Source organism: Dendrobates tinctorius, unplaced genomic scaffold (assembly GCF_039654945.1).
Source record: "Dendrobates tinctorius isolate UK_male_01 unplaced genomic scaffold, ASM3965494v1 ptg000116l, whole genome shotgun sequence".
NCBI lineage: Eukaryota > Metazoa > Chordata > Amphibia > Anura > Dendrobatidae > Dendrobates > Dendrobates tinctorius.
In genome coordinates, this window is record NW_027361784.1 from 43,231,774 (window position 1) to 43,251,871 (window position 20,098).

Genomic DNA, 20,098 nt, shown 5'->3' on the forward strand with positions numbered 1-20,098 from the left:
GGGACGTATCTACAGTATTCTGTAATGCTATAGATAAGCCCCCGATGTAACCTGAAAGAGGAGAAAAACGAGTTATATTATACTCACCCAGGGGCGGTCCCAGGTCCGGTCCGATGGGTGTCGCGGTCTGGTCCGGCGCCTCCCATCTTCTACAGATGATGTCCTCTTATTAGCTTCCCATTGCGGCTCCGGTGCAGGGACATTGCTCTGCCCTGTTGAGGGCAGAGCAGAGTACTGCAGTGTGCAGGCGCCGGACCTCTCTGACCTTTCCCGGCGCTTGCGCACTGCAGTACTTTACCTTCAAAAGGGCAGAGAAAATACGCCTGCACAGGAGCCGAGGGAGAAGTAAGAAGGAGGACGTCATCTCTAGAAGATGGGAGGCGCCGGACCGGACCGCGACAGCCACCGTACCCACCCCCCGGTGAGTATAATCTACCTTGTTTTTCTTATCTTTCAGGTTACATCAGGGGCTTACCTACAGCATTACAGAATGCATTACAGAATGCAGTAGATAAGCCCCTGATGGTGGTGGCCGCATCTTATAGGCCAAAAATGGGGTAACAGATTCCCTTTAAGGCCTCTTAACACTTCACTTTGAAAATTTCAGATTAGAAAAAAACGTCCCCTTATCCATGTGTTTTAGCAAGTTAAGATGGTCCGTTAATTTAAATATAAGTCAAACAAATTAAAGAAAGAATTTAAAATAAAGTAGAAAACCAGAAAAAATTAACTTTACTTCTAAATTGGCACAGAGAGCGGAAAAAGTTACTATAGTTTTGGCAAGAAAAGCAGACAGAACTTCCTATCAAAAGAAGTCTGCCTACTGTGACAGATCCTGTTTAATATGGTGCCTAAAATTCTCCCTAAAAAAAAGTTGCAAAAAAAATGTGAAAATTAAATTTTTCATAAAATCTCTAAGTAAAAATGTTTAACTATCTTTTTAAAAAATATTGTAGTTATTGTCTGGCATCTCAAGTTTATTTGTATTATTTCCAATAGAGTCTTTTTTTTAATTAAAATATACCTGGAAATAAAAGTAGATAACATAAAGTCATCATTCCCACTAGTCATGATTGAAATCGTGTAATTTTAATAGGAAATTGGCTTGCAATAAGTGGAACACTTTGATGTCAATGAAAAAAAAAAGTATGTATCAGATAGGTTCGACTCCGATTTGAAGGACTCTCCCGAGGGTACAAGGGAGGAACGCGCTGTGCCAAATAGTTTCAACTCTGTTTTAAGAAAAGTGCAGCTCTTTAATTGGAACTAATTGGATTAAGCTGTAGAGTACAGAGAAGCGCGGAGAAATCTTTTTAGCCGCTTTATACGCGTAACGCGAAGTAGAGCATTATTATTTTTTCATTCCATTATTGGCAGGCTATGAGGTTCCGCTAACAACTTGAATCTGCTGATTTGTTAGTCAATTTATTGAAACTTTATATCTCTAAACAAGATGAATGGAATTTAAAAAGCTGCGTTGGGAAATTTGCACATTTAATTAAAGGCAGGTGAAGTTTTAAGTGCCTGAAGTGGTATAAAAGTATAGCACAAATATTTTATTACGCCACTAAATTAGATTTTGGAATGTCAATATTCTTAATAATTATAAAATATAAAAAAAAGTCATGGAATAATTAATCTTTTAAGGGTATGCACATCACATCTTTTTCAGGAGGTTTGTACTCTGAAAACCACCTGAAAAAGCATTTTCTAAACGTTCAAAAGAATCAACATATGCATTTCTATGTAAAAACTACTTGCTGTTCACATATTCAGTTTTTTGGGAGTATTTTATCAGATTCCGATTTCCAAAAATTCCAAGTGGTTTTAACAAGAGATCAGACCATTCTTCAGATATTTTCACTCTTTCGACACTCTGTACTTTATAATAAAGTTAGTGGGATGGTTAAAAAAACACCTGGAAAATAATTTGTAAAATAAATCTTGCCAAATCAGACAAGGTGATTTTCTGGATTTGTTTTCTCATTTTGACTCTCATAGTTGTGGTCTATCTATGATGTCAATTGCTGGCCTCTCTCATCTTTTTAAGTGGGAGAACTTGCACAATTGGTGGCTGACTAAATACTTTTTTCCCCCCACTGTAACAATAACGTTTTTTTTTTTCATTAAAAAAAGATTGACATTTGCCAGCAAAAAAAAGATGCCACAAAAATGCTGGAAAAAAAGCACAAGTGTAATTCACCAGTGGTCAAAAATGTAGAAAAAGTGCTCAGAAAATAAGAGAAAAATGCCCAAAAAATGCTTCTTCATCTTGAGAAACTTGGCTGATCTGCCCACCTGAAAAAAATGTAGTGTACTTTAAGTGACCCATGTAAAACATTGTTTTATTATGTAGTAAATCTGGAGCTCATACAAATGACGGGGCTCCTTGTGAAAAAGAAAATTCGCCTGCCAAAAAATATTCACAAATTTTCTTCCATATTTTTTTTAAAATTCCTTTAATTTTGTGTCAATTACTAATTATAAGAGAAACTAGAGGTGTGCCCGATGCTATCGCATTGGGAGGGAAGTGTGTGTGAGTACGTGTCTGTGTGTGTGTGTGTGTGTGAGTACGTGTCTGTGTGTGTACGTGTGTGTGAGTACGTGTCTGTGTGTGTGTGTGAGTACGTGTGTGTGTGAGTATGTGTGTGTGAGTATGTTTGTGTGTATGTGTGTGTGAGTACATGTATGTGCGTGTGTGTATGTGTGTATGTGTGTGTGAGTACATGTATGTGCGTGTGTGTGTGTATGTGTGTACGTGTGTGTGAGTACATGTGTGTGTGTGAGTACATGTGTGTGCGCACGTATGTGTGTACGTGTGTGGGAGTACGTGTGTGTACAGGAAAAAAAAAAAAAAATAGGACCTCTTAAAAAGAGAATTAGGAAACACTTGTCAGAAGCTACTAGTAGCAATTATAATATTTCAGCAGTTTCTTATCATTGTAAAACTGTTCATGGAGGTAAAACTGATAGCCTCAAAATTATAGCAATAGAGAAAGTCTATAGATCTACTAGGGGAGGTGATTTCAGGAGAAAATTATTAAATCGTGAATCCTTTTGGATTTTTAAATTAAATTAAATACAAGAGTACCATTAGGTCTGAACAAACGACTTGATTTAATATTGCAATTAGATTGATATTTTCTTCTGTATATTTACATTCTACTTAGTCCTATTCAATTCTGGTTATTCTGATAATTTTTGTGATTGTTATTATATTCTTATGATATCTTTTTATTAGGTTTTTTTTTTTTTTTCCTGTTTTTCCGACTAGTTTTTGTTTCAGCTCCACATTAGGCTGAGTGTTTGCAAGAGTTAACTGGTAGGGATACTCCCTATTTTCATTAATTCTTTTGTCCAACACCTGTGATTTACTAGTTTTTGTACTATTTGTAGTCGTCAGTATTGGTCTAGTGTGAACCATGAGTAAGACCCTCTAGGTCGAAACGCGTTGGTTGGAGACCACCAGAGACCCCATCTGCCTGTATGTCCTTATCCACACTTTTTCTGTTCGATTTTAAGAATTTATAATAAATGATGTATTTTTAACTGAAGTCCAGCGCTGGAGATTCCATCCTTTATTTTGCTTCAGTCAACACCCCTGATCAAGGTGACTCCGTGCGCAGGAGGATTATGGATCGCAACCGAGACTGGTGAGCTGACCTCCCTTCATTTTCCCTATCCTTCTATAATTATATTGGAATACCCATCACTTGGGTATTCCAATATGGCGGTCGGCGTACTTCCGGTGCGGCGCGGTGGATTGTGGGATTCGGGGACATCCAGACGGAAGTGGATGATAGACAATTTAAGGCAATTATATATATAGATAAAGGATTTATTTTTCTATTGAGGAGGAGATCCAATAGAACTGCCTCATCTTTCACTGCCTCATCTTTTCATGAAACCCGACTTTCGCAAAAGTCGGGTCGAACAAAAACGGCCGACTATAGGGAAAAGTCGGAGGCTGACTGAAACACGAAACCCAATGCAAGTCAATGGGGAAGCAAAGTCGGCAGGGAGTGGAGGACAGGAAACACACCTACAGTGCCCATTTCAATGCCAAAAACATCAATTCTTATAACTGAAGCTTGTCAACCTTAATTTACTTCCTAATAATAGTTACGCATTGAAAACTGGGGGTTATTTGGCTAAAGTTGTAGGGGGGTTGGGCTGGCTCCAGGTTTCCGTGTGCCCTGGGCCAAAGAGTGTCAGTGCGCCGCTTTAACACATACCACAACTCATGATGCTCTGATACACCACAGAAATATAGGTATAGTACAATGACACATACTTCACTGCTTACATGACATGACTGATCTATTTTAAATTGTACAATAGCTCAAAAACAGGACAGTATATTACTCCATACAGTATTATGGCCACTACATTGTGCACCTACAGAATAATGAGCCCCATAGATTTCTCCATACCAAATAACTAGTCACATATAATGTTCCATACAGTATCTGATGAGCTCCACATAATGCTCCATATATAATGGTCCCCATTTGTAATGCTCCAGTGTATAATGTGCCCCTTAGATGCTGCTCCAGTGTCTGATCTGCCCCATTTACAATGCTCCAGTACATGATGGGCCTCATGGATGATGCTCCAGTGTATCATGGGCTCCAATAATGCTCCATATATAATGGGCCCCATTTGTAATGCTCCTGTGTAAAATGGACCCCTTAGATGCTGCTCCAGTGTCTGATCTGCCCCATTTACATTGCTCCAGTACATGATGGGTCTCATGGATGATGCTCCAGTGTATCATGGGCCCTAATAATGCTCCATATATAATGGGCCCCATTTGTAATGCTCCAGTTTATAATGTGCCCCTTAGATGCTGCTCCAGTGTCTGATCTGCCCCATTTACAATGCTCCAGTACATGATGGGCCTCATGGATGATGCTCCAGTGTATCATGGGCTCCAATAATGCTCCATATATAATGGGCCCCATTTGTAATGCTCCTGTGTAAAATGGACCCCTTAGATGCTGCTCCAGTGTCTGATCTGCCCCATTTACATTGCTCCAGTACATGATGCGTCTCATGGATGATGCTCCAGTGTATGATGGGCTCCAATAATGCTCCATATATAATGGGCCCCATTTGTAATGCTCCAGTGTATAATGGGCCCCTTAGATGCTGCTCCTGTGTTTGATCTACCCCATTTACATTGCTCCAGTATATGATGGGCCTCACTCCGCACTGTATTCCTCCTCCACTGTAAAAAAAAAAAAAGTCCCTAGTCTCACTTTATGGCAAAAGCTGAGTGGGAAATTTCTCACACAGCAAAGGCATAAAGTGAGACTAGGGACTTTTTTTTTTTTTTACAGTGGCAGAGGAATACAGTGCGGAAGGATACCTACCTCCAGTCATTGGATTCCTGGAGCCCGTAGAGAACGGTAGCATCAGCTGATGCTGCTGTTCTCCACGCAAGATCGTTGTGGGACACTCGTGGACTTCTGCGGATCAGGGGTAAGTATGTTGGTGGTTTGTTATTTTAATATTTATTCCACAGATGACAATGGCTTCGGGGATCAAATGACAAGTGATGGTGAGTATGTACTCTATGTTATATGTACTGTATGTCTATATGTATGTATTGAATGAATGTATTGTATGTAGTATATATGTATGTTGCATGCATGTAGTATATATGTAGTATATATGTAGTATGCATGTTGCATGCATGTGGTATATATGTAGTATGTATGTATGTTGAATGCATGTAGTATATATGTATGTTGCATGCATGTAGTATATATGTAGTAAATATGTAGTATGCATGCTGCATGCATGTGGTATATATGTAGTATGTATGTATGTTGAATGCATGTAGTATATATGTATGTTGCATGCATGTAGTATATATGTGGTATATATGTAGTATGCATGTTGCATGCATGTAGTATATATGTAGTATATATGTATGTTGCATGTATGTAGTATATATGTAGTATATATGTATGTTGCATGCATGTGGTATATATGTAGTATGCATGTAGTATATATGTGGTATATATGTAGTATGTATGTATGTTGCATGCATGTAGTATATATGTAGTATGCATGTTGCATGCATGTAGTATATATGTTGTATATATGTATGTTGCATGCATGTAGTATGTATGTAGTATGTATGTTGCATGTAGTATATATGTATGTTGCATGCATGTAGTATATATGTGGTATATATGTAGTATGCATGTAGTATATATGTATGTTGCATGCATGTAGTATATGTGTTGTATATATGTATGTTGCATGCATGTGGTATATATGTAGTATGCATGTAGTATGTACGCATGTTGCAAGCATGTAGTATATATGTATTTTTTTTTTTTTTTACATTCAACACATTAGCCGGATGATGGGACTACTGCTGTCCCATCATTGGCTAATGTGTCAATCACCGTCATGGTAGCAGGCATCGCCCGATGCATCAGACGATCCTGCACAGCCCCCCTCAGCCTGCACAGCCCCCCGGCAGGCCGGTACAGACCCCCGCAGCCTGCACAGCCCCCCAGCAGGCCGGTACAGACCCCCGTAGCTTGCACAGACCGCCGGCAGGCCGGTACAGACCCCCGGCAGTCCGCACAGACCCCCGGGCAGTCCGCACAGACCCCCGGCAGGCCGGTACAGACCCCCGAGAGGCTGTACAAGGACAGAAAAGGGTTTTTCTTATTCCGATACCGGAAGTCCCATAGACTTGAATGGGACTTCCGGTATCGGAATCGGCCCGATACCATCCGATCCGATATTTTAGGGTATCGGATGGTATCGCTCAACACTAGTTAGGAGTGTTCAAATCAAGAAAATGATAAGGGTGCCCATACTTTTGCACCGGTCAAATTTTGTTAAATGCAGATTGCACATTTTCTGTTTGTACAATAAACCTCATTTGAATCCAGAAATATAACTGAGTCCATCAGTTATTAGATATATGAAACTGAAATAGCTGTTGCAAAAAACAAAATTGTTATAAAGAAAAAAGGTTAACATTAATAGGGGTGCCCAAACTTTAACATATGAGTGTATATGGAACTGTATCAGAAGCATACAGTGGACCAGTTCAATACAAACTCTGTCTCAGTCTCGTGTTTGTCTGAGGCAAGAAGAGCCCCCCCCACAGTTGGTTACAGATGATACCTTAATACATTTTTTTGAAACAAGGTACTGTATCAGCACATACCAGGTGTGTCCAGTCTAGGGTTAAATTTCCGTCTATACTTCCGGAGTCAGACACAGACACTCACAGGCTCACTATGTATTACACCATAATTAAAAAAGTTGAAAAAGGGAAAGGTATTCATAGCGTACACCAGTATACAGTGTTGTGGTACTTTAAAATCTTCGTATACATTTTAATCTCAGTAAGCCAGTCCAGAATCTCCGCTACTGGAAACTACATGGATACAAGTACAGACGCAAAGTCGAGTGTTAGCAGAAATTTTGGAATTACTCATCGCGGGAAAACCTCCTGGTAGATGTTGCAGAGGCGATGCAGACCCTCAATTACTGTGTCTGTGGAGAAAGCGAAAAAGGTTCTTTGTGAAGAAAGGATTGCTTTATCGCAGTAGCGTGGATCACATCACCGTTACTCGTCTCCATCAAATTGTGATCACAGGGAGAGATGTACCCATGGTCCTCACTGCCTATCATGATGTGTCTGGTCATTTTGGAGTGCAAAAGACAGAAGCCACAGGCCGGAGGCGATTCTATTGGATTTGCATGAGAGACATTGAAAAATGGTGGCAGGAAAGTCACACGTCTGTGACTATCACAACTGTGAAAGGTGATCATAAAGCACCACTGCATCCGCTTGTAATTTAACGTCCATTTCAAATGGTAGCCATTGATCATCTGAAGGTAGAGTCCAGCAGGACAGGCCATAGCTACATCTTAACCATCATTGATCAATACACCAAATTTCTAGTGGCCGTCCCTGTGAATGATTTAACTGCCCAGACTACACAGCGGTGGAGCAGGGAGTGCTGTGGCCATGACCAAGCAGGGGGGCACAATCGTGGTCGACGGTACTGGCACAGGGCCCCTCATAGTACGCTGGTGTGTCTGACGGTGAGTGGGCCCTCCCACCGTCTGAGACACTGTATTGTACTATGAGGGGCCCTGTGCCATTGCAGTCGGCCATCAATGGGCCCATCCACCTGTTCAGAGCAACAGCAGTTGCCCGGGTGCGCCAGGTCTTGACCCCAGCCGTTGGGGGAGGGGTGGGCAGCCCAGTTAGGGAGGTTTAAAAATTGGCATATGTAGATGTGTTGGCTGGACATTCAGGGCGTAATTCGGCAAGTCCGAGGAAGAGGAGGAAAAAACCGAGGCACTTTTCTGGTAACCTATGTGTCATCAGGGGAAGGTGGGACAAAATCCTTTGAAACCCATGAATGGTTCATTTTAATGAAGGTTAGATCATCAACATTTTGGGTTGACAGAGGGGTCCTTTTTTCTGTCAGGATTGATCCAGCAGCACTGAAGACTCTTTCAGATTCACTAGCAGCAGGGCAAGCGAGCTCCTGTAAGGCATATTGTGCCAATTCAGGCCAGGCGTCCAGTTTAGAGGCCCAATAGTCAAAGGGGAATGACCTGTGAGGGAGAACATTGATATGGGAGGAGAAGTAGTTTGTAACCATAGTTGACAACTGCTGCCTCCTGTCACTTTTAAACAATGCAGTATTAGCAGTCGTGTGAGCGGTACTTGAGAAATCATTCCACAACATGGTCATGAAACCCCTGACTCCAACGCCACTTCTGCTGTGTGCACTACAAACACCTCTTCCATTGGGCCCACTACGGCTCGTGGGAGAACCATCACCGCTGCTGTGTGCTGGGAAAGCCTCAAACAAACAGTTTACCAGAGTTGCTTGTTTGTTTGCCAATATTATCTCTAGGTTCTCCTGTGGCATGATGTTGTGTAATTTGCCTTTGTAGCGTGGATCGAGGATGCTGGCCAGCCAGTAGTCGTCATCCCTCATCATTTTGGCAATGCGGGGGTCCCTTTTTAGGATCCGCAAGGCATAATCGCACTTGTGGGCCAATGTTCCAGGTGTCAATGATGCACTGCCCATGGTGGGTGGAGGAGCAGTTTCTGGCAAATCCACATCCCTACAGTCATGCACAAACACTGTCCCTGACCTTGGAACACCAACATTTTCTCTTGCCCCCTGAGAAACATCCTCCTGCCCAAAATAATCATCCCCATCATCATCCTCCTCTTCTTCCTCTTCTTCCTCCACCTCGTCCAGGACAGTTCACTGACCAGACAATGGCTGACTGTCATCAAGGCTTCCCTCCACCTCCTCTGCTGCAGACGCCTGATCCTTAATGTGCATCAAACTTTGCATGAGCAGACGCATAAGTGGAATGCTCATGCTCGTGTGACTGCGCTCTGTGGACGAGCTTTCGCTTATAGACGAAAAGGAGGAGGAGCGAAAGCCTACAGCCAACTGTTTCCTATACCGTGGGCTAGCCAGGACTGTTCCACCGCCGCTGTCCCCAGTGGAGCCTGCATCCACCACATTAACCCAGTGCGCAGTGATAGACACGTAACAGCCCTGGCCATGCCTACTGGTCCATGCATCCGTTTTGAGGTGCACCTTTCCACTCGCTGACTGTTTTAGTGCATGGACAATGCGGTCTTTCCCATGCCGGTGGAGGGCAGGGATGGCTTTTCGAGAAAAGAAGTGCCGACTGGGTAGGTCATAGCGTGAGACAGCGTAGGTCATGAGGTTGTGGAAAGCTTCGCTTTCAACCAAACGGTAGGGCATCATCTCTAATGAGATTAGTTTGGCAATGTAGGCATTCAAACACAGTGTACGCGGATGAGAGGATGAGTACTTTCTTGTCCTACTCAGAGTGTCTGGTAGGGTGACCTGGACAGGAGAGCTGCATATGGTGGAAGTAGCGGTGGAGCGGATGGAGTGGGAGGGGGTTGGTGATGGTATTGGTGGTGATGGGCTAGATTCAGTGTTGTGTTGCAAAACCATTGTGATTCCCTGAGTGCTTTTGCCTTGCGACGACACCTCCAGATTTAGTGCTGGTGGTGTGCTTAATGGTGGCGGTGGTCTTACAGTGGAGGTAGCAATGGAGCATTGTTGGCTACCTTCAGTCGGAGCAGGTGCACATGTGCTACCTGAGGTTTTGTAGTCCGTCCACGCTTGCAAGTGCATGTTGATTAAATGTCTAAGCATGCAACTGGTATTCAAATTTCTGAGTTGTTTACCTCGGCTAAAGGTCCTTCTGCACTTCTTACAGATAACCTTTGCCTCATCAGTAGGATTTTGGACAAAGAAGTGCCACACTGCACTCTTCCTACTATGGTAAACATTTTCTGGCCTTGCACGCTGTGCTAAGTTGACTGTCTGGTCAAACTGTCCTGCAACTCTTTTAGTTTTTGTTCCACTTTTTAGGACAGCTACAGGCCTGCTAGATAACCACTGCTGCGATGTCAATGCCTGCTGCGGATCCTTCTCCTTATCTGAACTATTGCCAGCGCCACCCTCCTCCCCCAATGGATGCCAATCCGGGTCCAGATCTGGGTCATCCATCACCTCCTCTTCAAAGTCATCTGCACCTTCCTCTTTACCTTCCTCTGTGTCACTGTGTAAGGTGGTATAGTATGCGGTAAGGGGCACCTGAGTTTCATCAGGGTCAGATTCTGGCTCAATAGTCTGCGAGGGCAATGTGGGTCAATGTACCAGCAGAATCATCTAGCAGTGACTGTGCATCAGTGCACTCCATGTAAGATTCATCTTGGACTGGGTAACTCAGGATTTGACTGGATAATGTGAATAGAGCTCCACAGAGTAATCTGAAGTGTGGGCTGCCGCATCCTTAACTTTTGGTGGGGGTGAAGAACACAAGGAAAGGGGATTTTTATGACCAGAACCCTGCACTGACGACTCTGTGCTTGCAGTTTTCGACCGTTCAGAAGTGGAGGCAAAAGAACTGGTGGCTGTTTCGGCAATGTGTGCCAAAACCTGTTCCTGATGCTCCGGCTTTAAAAGCGGTTTTCCTAGTCCAAGAAAAGGCAACCTTACAGGCCTTCTTGGGCCAGAGGATGACGCAGGCTCAACACCTCTTGTCTTAGCTGCTATTGTGCTTTTGCCACAACCAGCTGATGCACCACCACCATCAGTACCAGCTGTGCCACCCTGCCAATGTCCGCGGCCTCTTCCACCATACTTCCTCATGTTTGGGAAAATGTACCAAAAATACCAGCAGAGAGATGGTACTGTATGAGGAGCATCCAGCTCCGTGTATTTGTATACGGACTGACACACGCTGTCTCTGTCTAGTTTAGACCGTTATCAAACAGCAGATATACAAAACTGTTTGAAAAAAGGACACAACTCTAAGGTGTAGGTCTGGAAAAATGGAAAAACTCCTCAGCTTTTTCTTCCAGAGTCACACCCAGATAGCTTCTATTTGTCCGAGATACCAGCCGGAATACACGGTAGTGTGTGAGGAGCGTACACCGCTATACGATGTCTGTATGGAAAATTGTCAAGCTCCGTGTATTTGTATACGGACTGACACACGCTGTCTCTGTCTAGTTTTGACTATAATCAAACAGCAGATATGCGAATCTGTTTGAAAAACAGACACAACTCTAAGGTGTAGTTCTGGAAAAACGGACAAACTCCTCGGCTTTTTCTTCCAGAGTCACACCCAGATAGCTTCTATTTGTCCGTGATACCAGCCGGTACACGGTAGTGTGTGAGGAGCGTACACCGCTAGATGGTGTGTGAAAAAATGAACGCTCAGTAACTCACCAGGACAAAATAATAAAAACTGGAGTACTTTGAAAAAAGCAGTTTGAACAGCGGTGTGCACACAGCAATGCAGCTATCAGGTAGCCTTAAAAGGCAGCCTAATCACCACCAGCGCTGTTACACACAGCAAAAATCCTCCCCTTTCACTGCACACTAACTGTACAGTGAAAAGCGCTATCAGCAGAAGCAGTTTTTTTTTCTTCTTCCCTGCCTAACGCTCTCCCTGTTCAGAATCCGCAGCAGCACCTCTCCCTATTGTAAGATCGGCAGAAGTAAGATGGCGGTCGGCGTTCACAGCCTTTTATACCCACTGTGACGCCACACAAAGCCAGCCAATCACTTCAATGCCCTTCTCTAAGATGGTGCTGGCCTCTGCGCATGTCATCACGTTGCCCGCAGTGTGCGTCTTCCAACATTGGATGAGAAAAGGCGCTGAAAGCATCATTTGAAACACGACTTTGGCGCACTGATCGGCGGCCTCATGGCCGACCTCACGTTATGGTTGGGTTTCAATCGGTGAAACCCGACTTTGCCAAAAGTCAGCGATTTTTTAATCTGACTGACCAGTTTCGCTCAACTCTAGTGATGAGTGAACATGCTCAGCTAATGTCTTATGCGAACATGCTCAGGTGTGATCCAAGCATCTTGGCCTGCGTTATATTCGAGTCCCAGTGGCTGCATGATTTGCAGCTGTTGGACAGACACATCACTTGTGGGGATTGCCTGTTGGTTAGAAGGGGGAGTTGTTACAAGGAGCATCTTTCACTCTGGAGGACCAGTCCTGTTCTTATTGTTTTCTGGATGTATTTCTCCTGTGATGATGCTGCAGGGAAATTCAACAATTAAGGGAATCTGTCAGTAGGTTTTTCTATGTAATCTGAAAGCAGCACATTGTAATGGCAGAGGACCTGATTGCTGTGATGTATCACTAAGGCCGGCATCACACTAGAGAGGAATACGGACGAGTGAGAGGCGTTAAAAAAACACATTGCACACGGACCAATGATTCTCTATGGGGTAGCTCCCATCACCCGTATTTTTGTCGCGTATTTTATGCGGTCCGTGCCAATCGCAGCATGCTGCGATTGTCAGCGTACTACAACTGTAGGACACCAATGCAAGTCTATGGGTGCGCAAAAAATACGCATTACACACGGACCACACGTGTGACTTGCGAGAAATACACAGGACTTCTCCTGGTGACAGGAAATGTTCCACGCAATTATCAGGAAGCTTAGACATGCTAATTAGCTCAAAAAGTGCGCCAGACATCCAGGAAGTACGCCTCCACGGAGTCCTGCAGCATCATGGCACCCTACCTGAATTTGAATGTGGAGATGCTAATTGTTCTTGTGCAGGATCGCCCGGAATTATGGGACCAACGGGATGCACATTATGCCGACCGGGCAAGAAAGGAGGCTGCATGGAGGTGCATATGTCACCAAATGTTCCCTGATTTTGGTGATCGGCCACGTGAGGAACAGCAGCAGCAAAGTACGTGCCCATAAATTATGTATGTCAAATTACCTGCCATCAAAAAATTATTTTACAAGTAGGCCCCCCACATCTTGTGCTTCTGATATTGGGCTCTTGTGGCTTGTATATTATTTTTGGACCCACTGTTTGACCCTGAGAGAATGTTACCCTGTCCCCAATCTCCTCATAATGCCTAGCAAAAACAGTTTAAAGAGTTGCTACTTGCCACATGAGCTACTGTGACCCTGTGCGTCTGGCCTGGTTGCACCAATGCTATATGCCACCCTGGGTAGAACTCACGCTCTAGTAGGCCACATGATGTTGATACAAGTTCAAAAACTTGTTTTAAGCAAATTGTAATTTTTCATTCTTTTACGTCACATTGCAGTCGAAGATGTGATGAGATGCTGGCGCAGCATCTGTGACCAGTATCGCCGTGAGCGCCAATGTGGCGCCCCTGAGGCTCAGTCGCCACAGAGGTACTACACCTTCTCCTAAGGTGTGGTGCCCCACCATCCAGGTGAGGTGGGAACTCCTGACCACGCTCCAACACTTACACCCCACACAACAGGGTAGTTCAGCATAGCCACATTGCGGCTCCTTGCTTAGAGTACAGCACCTTTGGTGGCTCCCTGCTTGGAACACGAAACGTGCTGGGAGGTGGGTGGAGTTGAGAATACTTAAAAGAGTGGGAAGGTTTAGAATTTAGGGCAGTCAGTCAGTCAGTGAGTCAGTCACTCAGAGAGGAGTGAGGAGAGAAGATCCCTGAGAGAGGGATGGAGGAAGGAGTGCTGCAGCAGACCTGAGTGACCCGGGTCTGCTGGCACAGGAAAGGAGAGAAGGATAAAGACATTGAGCTGAAGCCTGAGCTTCCATAGGAAAGAAAGACAAGTACGGAACGTAGGAGAATAAGAGAACACAGAGGACGTGGGTTAGAGGAAGAACCCTGCCTAGAAGTTCTAAGCGCAAGGCCGGGACCCGGTCCCCGAGGTTGTATGGACACTAATGGTTTTGCAGCAGACACCGGTGGAGTAGTGGGCTGTAAATGCACTACTCCCATCTAAGACTTAGGGGCGCAACAGCAACATGGATAGAGAGCCGGGACTCAGGAGTAAGGAGTCCCAGAAGCAGGCTACAGCTGTCTGCCGTACAAGTAGAGTTCTTGAGAACATCTGTTAGGAGGAACTCCAGTGTAACTCAGTACTAGGAGATCTTCACACTAAAATGCGCTATAAGAGATGTTCAGAAAGGCACATGTTGGCGGAGCGTTGGAAGGGAGCATTCCATCTTGCCTGGAGGTTGGCTGAGTGCCTGAGCCGGAGGACATGGCACGGAGGTCGGCACATGTGTGTACTAAAGACTGTGAGTAAAGCTTTGGAACTACAAGCCCTGGTGTCCTCCATTGATTCTTGCGCCAACACACCCAGCACTGCTACATCTGGGTACCAGCTTCTACACTGCCTGCGCCTCTCCTCTTCCCCTACCTCTACACTGCCCTGGGGCTACAGCTCCACCTGTGGGGAGCTTCACCATCTTGGCTGCAACCCATCACCAGCCTCAGAGGATCTTCAAGCAGCGTCGGCCTACTATCTCACTTGCCGAACACCACAGGTGGCGTCACAAACTATTCCATCTAACTACATTCCACCATTCACAATTTCCCCATTACTTGGGCGCCCAGGGCCACGGTACGGGTCATTGCTGCTGTGACACATCCCACTGATACCGGCCCGGTACCGAGTACTCCACGGCCCTGGGAGGGCGACCCACCAGCAGCGTGCAAGAAGTGGTTCTGCGGCCCCCACAAAGCGGAAATATGTTTATTTCAACCGCTTCTCATTCCTCGCTCCAATTATGGATCTCAGACCGTAAGTATACCCAAAACACCACATGACTAGAGTTGAGCGATACCGTCCGATACTTCAAAGTATCGTATCGGATGGTATCGGCCGATCTTTAAAAAAAGTATCGGTATCGCCGATTCCGATACCGGAAGTCCCATTCAAGTCTATGGGACTTCCGGTATCGGAATAAGAAAAACCCTTTCCTGCCCTTGTACAGCCTCTCTGGGGTCTGTACGGGCCTTTCGGGGGGCTGTGACGGCCTGCCAGGGGGTCTGTGCAGGCTCCGGTGGTCTGTGCCGGCCTGCCGGTGGTCTGTGCAGGCTCCGGGGGGCTGTGCCGGCCTGCCGGGGGGCTGTGCCAGCCTGCTGGGGGGCTGTGCCGGCCTGCCGGGGGGCTGTGCAGGCTCCGGGGGGCTGTGCCGGCCTGCCGGGGGGCTGTGCCGGCCTGCCGGGGGGCTGTGCAGGCTCCGGGGGTCTGTGCAGGCATCGTCCGATGGGACTACAAGTCCCATCGGGCGATGCCTGCTACCATGACAGTGATTGACACATTAGCCAATGATGGGACAGTAGTAGTCCCATCATCCGGCTAATGTGTTAAATGTTAAAAAAAAAAAAAAAATAATACTACATACATACTACATGCATGCTACATACATACTACATGCTACATACATACTACATATATACTACATACATACTACATACATACTACATGCATGCTACATACTACATATATACTACATGCATGCTACATACATACTACATGCTACATACATACTACATATATACTACATACATACTACATACATGCTACATACATACTACATGCATGCTACATACATACTACATGCTACATACATACTACATGCATGCTACATACATACTACATATATACTACATGCATGCTACATACATACTGCATGCTACATACATACTACATACATACTACATGCATGCTACATACATACTGCATGCTACATGCATGCTACATACATACTACATACATACTACATGCTACATACATACCACATATATACTACATACATACAATACATTCATACAATACATACATAGACATACAGTACATATAACATAGAGTAACATACTTACCAATACTTGTCACATTGTTCCCCGAAGCCATTGTCTTTCCGGAATAAATATTAACATAACAAACCACAAAAATACTCACCCACGATCCGAAGCAGTCCACGAGTGTGTCCCACGACGATCTTGGGTAGAGAACTGCAGCATCAGATGATGCTGCCGTTCTCTACGGGCTGCAGGAATCCAATGACGGAAGGTAGGTATCCTTCCGCACTGTATTCCTCCGCCACTTAAAAAAAAAAAAAGTCCCTAGTCTCACTTTATGCCATTGCTGTGTGGGAAATTCCCACGCAGCAATGGCATAAAGTGAGACTAGGGACTTTTTTTTTTTTAAGTGGCGGAGGAATACAGTGCGGAAGGATACCTACCTTCCGTCATTGGATTCCTGCAGCCCGTAGAGAACGGCAGCATCATCTGATGCTGCAGTTCTCTACCCAAGATCATCGTGGGACACACTCGTGGACTGCTTCGGATCGTGGGTGAGTATTTTTGTGGTTTGTTATGTTAATATTTATTCCGGAAAGACAATGGCTTCGGGGAACAATGTGACAAGTATTGGTAAGTATGTTACTCTATGTTATATGTACTGTATGTCTATGTATGTATTGTATGAATGTATTGTATGTATGTAGTATATATGTGGTATGTATGTAGCATGCAGTATGTATGTAGTATGTATGTAGCATGCATGTAGCATGTAGTATGTATGTAGCATGCATGTAGTATATATGTAGTATGTATGTAGCATGCATGTAGTATATATGTAGCATGTATGTAGTATGTATGTGGTATGTATGTAGCATGTAGTATGTATGTAGCATGCATGTAGTATATATGTAGTATGTATGTAGCATGTAGTATGTATGTAGTATGTATGTGGTATGTATGTAGCATGTAGTATGTATGTAGCATGCATGTAGTATATATGTAGTATGTAGTATGTATGTAGTATGTATGTGGTATGTATGTAGCATGTAGTATGTATGTAGCATGCATGTAGTATATATGTAGTATGTATGTAGTATGTATGTAGCATGCATGTAGTATATATGTAGTATGTATGTAGCATGTAGTGTGTATGTAGCATGCATGTAGTATATATGTAGTATGTATGTAGCATGCATGTAGTATGTATGTAGTATGTATGTAGTATGTATGTAGCATGCAGTATGTATGTAGCATGCATGTAGTATATATGTAGTATGTATGTAGCATGCATGTAGTATGTATGTAGCATGTAGTATGTATGTAGCATGCATGTAGTATATATGTAGTATGTATGTAGTATGTATGTAGTATGTATGTAGTATGTATGTAGCATGCAGTATGTATGTAGCATGTATGTAGTATGTATGTAGTATATATGTAGTATGTATGTAGCATGCATGTAGTATGTATGTAGCATGTAGTATGTATGTAGCATGCATGTAGTATGTATGTAGCATGTATGTAGTATGTATGTAGTATATATGTAGTATGTATGTAGCATGTAGTATGTATGTAGTATGTATGTAGTATGTATGTAGTATGTATGTAGCATGTAGTATGTATGTAGCATGCATGTAGTATGTATGTAGCATGTAGTATGTATGTAGCATGCATGTAGCATGCATGTAGTATGTATGTAGTATGTATGTAGTATATATGTAGTATGTATGTAGCATGTAGTATGTATGTAGCATGCATGTAGTATGTATGTAGTATTTTTTTTTTTTTTTTTTTTTTTTTAACATTTAACACATTAGCCGGATGATGGGACTACTACTGTCCCATCATTGGCTAATGTGTCAATCACTGTCATGGTAGCAGGCATCGCCCGATGGGACTTGTAGTCCCATCGGACGATGCTTGCACAGACCCCCGGACATCAGCACAGCCCCCCGGCAGGCCGGCACAGCCCCCCGGCAGGCCGGTACAGACCCCCACAGGGTGCACAGACCACCGGCAGGCCGGCACAGCCCCCCGGCAGGCCGGCAGAGACCCCGGGCAGTCCACACAGCCCCCCGGCAGGCCGGCACAGCCCCCCGGCAGGCCGGCAGAGACCCCCGGAAGGCCCGAAATGACGGCGCATCATGATGCGCACACACCGCGCATCATGATGACGTCAGGCCGTCAATCAACTGAACTTCCGATTCCGATGCCGAATTCCGATATTGAAAAAATATCGGAAGTCGGTATCGGAATTCCGATACAGCAAGTATCGGCCGATACCCGATACTTGCGGTATCGGAATGCTCAACACTACACATGACACAAATGCTTTATAGGGCCCGATCCAAAGTTTCCTTTTTCTACATTTTATATTTAATCACAGAACTCAATCTAACCTCACTGAAAGGTAGACAGGGTCTGATTCAGAGGCCATCCTCCATCCTGTAGGTGGAGGGGTTGAGGTGTCTGGCCCATCTTGTGACCTTTCAAGGAGCCAGGCCCAAGTGACTTCTCCTGCTCGACCTGAGCCTGCCCTAGAACCTGGCCCGCCACCAGAAACACCACCACCAGGAACAGAGCCACTACAAGGACCGTCAGCTGCAGCACCACCTGACATCAAGGATGAACAGGGCAACAGCAGCAGCCCAACTGTTCGGCTAGAGGGCTCCCCCCAGCCTGCTGTGCCATCCCGGCGAGGTAGACAAAGGCGTCATATCCCTGCCACTGATACCAGGACCAATGTGGATACAGGGGACCAAAATTATGTTACCAGAGTTGCCACTGATGATGGGGAGGAGGTGTACTCACGCAGCCTTGCCCATTATCTTCGTTCCCTTCACCATGAGGTACGGCTACGTGTGCAAGGATCCATTCAGATACTGATTGAAGCAAGCACACCCCCCAATACCCCTTATGAGGTGTTTGAGTTTTTGGAGAGGTGGCAGCTGTCACCCAGGAATCTCATGCGTCTTAACCCACACCCCCAAGTGCTTGCTCAATCAGGGTCTGAGGATCCTCCTACACGTGGGCCTACACCTCACACCCTTCCCCCCTACCCAACATTGGCAACATCATTCCCAAATGTCAGGGTATATCCCAGAACACTAATATGGCCACTTGTTCCCAGCCAATGTTGGAGGCTGGTCCCAATCTGGTTGGGGACGACATGGCCATTTTGGTGGTTTAAACTCACGGCCCTACCTGCCCCAACAGGAGAGTCGTCTCCAATATCATAGTGCCCAGTATCCACCTTAAGCCCATGAGCCGGCCCACTACCTCCATCATGGGCAAGAGTATGCCACCACACAGGCCGAGGGACAAGTTGACCAAACTAGCCATCAGGCAACACAGGCTGGGCTGCCGCCTTCACCCCCCTACACACTACAATTTATAAGTTTGTGTTTTATTTTTTGGTTAATGCTGTATTGTTACATTTTAACATTTTTTTTGTTCTAAAGCCAATTATGGCCATTTTGCTAAATACCATATGGCTCGAATATGGTTTCACAAGGCCTTGAAAAAAAGGATACATAAAAAGTTTTAACTTTCAATTGTTGTTGTCTTTATCAATGATTCACTTACATCACGACATGCTGCCATATGCTTACACAGTGATTTAGAAACAGAGAAAAGACATAAGGGGTTGTAATATATATAGTTTCCCAAAGGCCAAAAAGAAAAATGTACAACATAGACACAGCATGCTCTTGCCAAGAAGTTTCCCCCTCAGGTGACAAAAAGTAATTTGTGAAAATATCACGCACTTTGAGCCCAGAGAGCGGTCTACGTTGAGGGTTGATAGGCAGTCTCGCCCTACGTACATTGTCTGACCCATGCACAACACCAGCAGAGGAGGAACAATCATGTATCCTGGTTAAGTTACGAAGAACGCCACATGCTTTGATAACTTCATTCACATTTTGTTTACTCAGCTGAATGGCAGACT